Source organism: Lactuca saligna, chromosome 2 (assembly GCF_052625555.1).
Source record: "Lactuca saligna cultivar CGN05327 chromosome 2, ASM5262555v1, whole genome shotgun sequence".
Classification (NCBI taxonomy): Eukaryota; Viridiplantae; Streptophyta; class Magnoliopsida; order Asterales; family Asteraceae; genus Lactuca; species Lactuca saligna.
Genome location: NC_136418.1, coordinates 99,187,550 through 99,190,731, shown reverse-complemented (window position 1 = coordinate 99,190,731; position 3,182 = coordinate 99,187,550).

Here is a 3,182-nt window from a genome sequence, read left to right as displayed (position 1 = left end):
TTACATGAAGAGTCACATTAAAGACTCATAAAACTCATAAAATTGGCAAAGGTTACAAAAAAATGAAGAGTCTAGTTCTAATTAATTGGAGTTATGACTCCATAATTTGTCCTCAAGTTATGGAGGACCAAGAGTCTCTTCATTAAATAAATAAAAATAAATAAATAATGTAACCTTAATTAATTCCATAAGTTATAAAAATAAAGAAAAGTTAATTCTTTTATTAGTTTAAAGTCTTCCACAAGTTATGGAACTTGAAGAGTTTTTGTATTAAAACTACTTTAAACACATAAGTTATGGAATTAATTAGTTTTGAATAGTTTCAAAACTTGCCCTCAAGTTTTTGAATTTGTAAAGTTTTCTCATATGAATACTTTAATTCCAAGTTAGCCCTTAGAATTTTAAAAGTTAAAATTCAACCCTTATACTTTATAATATTATAAGTTAATAATATTTATATATATGTATAAGAGTAAAGTCAGTCTTACCGCTAGTACGCCTCATTCACGAAGCCGGTCTATAAGGTGGGTATAAGGTTGTTGCCTATAAAATGGCAACTTAATGGGTGTTCACTCTCACCCACCGCTTGCTTGACTGGTGGAAGGTCGTTAGCCGAACGGGTTTGACAGGACTATAATTCTCCCTTCATTAAAAGTACTAATGATAAATACTAAGTAACTAAACTCTTAATAATTCCCAATCTTAGTTACTTAGGAAAATGTGAATAAGGTGCTAATCCATGAAATTACACTTTACACTTTGTCTAAGTCGTTAGTGGAGCGTGTGTGGTTAACCGGTACACTAACTTGGACTTAACAAGGTAGGTAAAGGGTGACTTAATATTTATCATAGTATCGATGGAGCGTGTGTGGTTAACCGGCACATCGATTGAGGGGTAATTTATTAAGGGTACCAAGTAATTTGCATGGTTACTTCACACCTTGTTTTGTGATCCTCGGCATCCCAGTCACAAAACCTGAAGGGCACACTCGAGATTGAAACATGCCATTGAACAGTTCAATGAATCTCAAAGATCTAGGAGTTTCAAATCCAATTAAAACCTAATAATACATTTCGTTTATCGTGGTGGAAATTGGTGAATCGTCATTCACCTACCTTCAAATTGTTTTATAGCTTGGATTATGGCATACCTCTTCTAAGTTATAAAATAGTTTGTTGGGTCCTAGCCTTAATATTTCATATTGGGTGTCATATTAAGGACCTTAAGATCAGCTATCTTGAATATCTCCCAAAACATGTCTAGTTTAGACATTTATGATCTTCCCAAATCTCTTGAAACTAGCTCTCCTAAATGAAGATGATGTTCCAATCGAAATCATACTTCTTTCACCTCCTCCAATTATTCTCCCTACCCCACAAGTTCTTGAAAAGTTTAAGGTCACTCGAGCCCTATTGGCAAGTAAAGGTCTTGGTGTGGTCACATCTTGGAGATGTAATCACATATTAACAAGCCGGGAGAGTTGGGTGTCAAAGTCTTGAGAAAGTTGGTGGTTCAATCACTTTCTAAGTCACATAGTGAGTTCTTTTGGAACACCTATGAAACAGACTATGACAAGACCCTTAATGATCTTATCTATTTGTTAAGATCAACTTCCTCAAAACTTGATGGACATTGACAATAGTGACACAGGAAATCCAGAAAAGCATTCTCTTCCCAATGGAAAGGGATCGGCCATAGTCAACTCGGTTGACCAAATGGTAAAGAGAAAAGCTAAGTCTGTGATAGTCTTGTGTACCATTATCAAAGGGTCCATATGTTTATATTGCCAAAGAAAGGGGAATTAGTTGCAAAGCTGCCAAACATACCTAAGGATGTTAAAGTCAATAAGTTTGACTCTACTTCAGGTAAAGTCCATTATCTAACTCTGCTAAGTTTCTATTCTGAGATTCTTGATACATGATGTGACTGGGTCACATGGTAATGTTTTAAGAATCAAAGACAAGTAAAGGAACTTAAAGAAAGAATATGATGAATCTGATCGCATAGATGGATTTCTATCGCGTAGTTTGAAGATCGGATTCTTGAGCTACTTCTTAGGAGTTATGAGATATTGCTTAGGAATAGATAACAACAAGTTTTCATATGGATTGTAAGGATAAGTTTTTCCGCAAAATTTTAAAATAAAAGGAAAATTTTTGATTTTATTTATTTTAAAATATCCTTACAATGGCATTTGAGGAAAAATTGTTGCTTATATGATTCCATTAATAACAAGAGTGGAAATATGAAATTGATTCCTTCATTTGTGGTAATGTCTATATTTACCAAATAAGGAAAGATTCTCATAACCCAAGTCTCAATTGGACCGGGACTTGGAATCATGCAAGTTGTATAGCATGATGAATGAGAACTTTCAAGTATTGGAAAAATTAAGACTAATTACTTGTTCACATGGATGTGTGAGTCAAGTAATGGACTAAGGGATTGAGTACATAGTCATGTGCACTGATTAAGTCCACCACAAAAGATTGATAAGACTATTCGTCATAGTTTACTAAAGCTCAATAAATATGATTATACTTACAAGCTTAAGTGTAACTCTGAGACATTGGAAAAGGTTTCAATGCATGGCAGAGTGAATAAGAAGAATCAAATTAGGCAGAAGGATAAAAGTTTCTCAAATCTGAAAAAATGGGAGAGTACTTTAGTATCAGTTTTGTGATCATCTTAATGATTAAGAAACCATATCAAAATTAGTTCTCTAAGGAAGTCTTAGTGTATTCTTATGACTAAGAAGAAGGGATCTTGAATTGTTGAAATGGTTAAATCAAGAAGATGAGTCATACTTCGTTCCAATACAAGTCTTAGAGTCATACTTCAAGATTGTAATTTGAGTGACATGTCTTTAAGAAGGTTTAAAACACATGTCAAACGTAAGAGTAAAAGTGTCCTACTCTTGTACATTTGAAATTGGTAAGTTGTGATGTTTTGGATAAAACAAAGACCAACTTAGGCCAATTGTGTGAAGTGTTTGTCTTGGTTAGAATCCACACTATCTCTTGGATGTTTGACAAGGAAGTCTTATAGGTCAAGAGGACAGTGGGAGTCTTAAAAGTCTTGAAAGTCTCGAGAACTAATCAAGAATAGAACCTGAAGTTCTTCACTAGCACACGACTTGCGGTTTATAACCTATTTGTGTTGACATATTCTGTGCCCATTC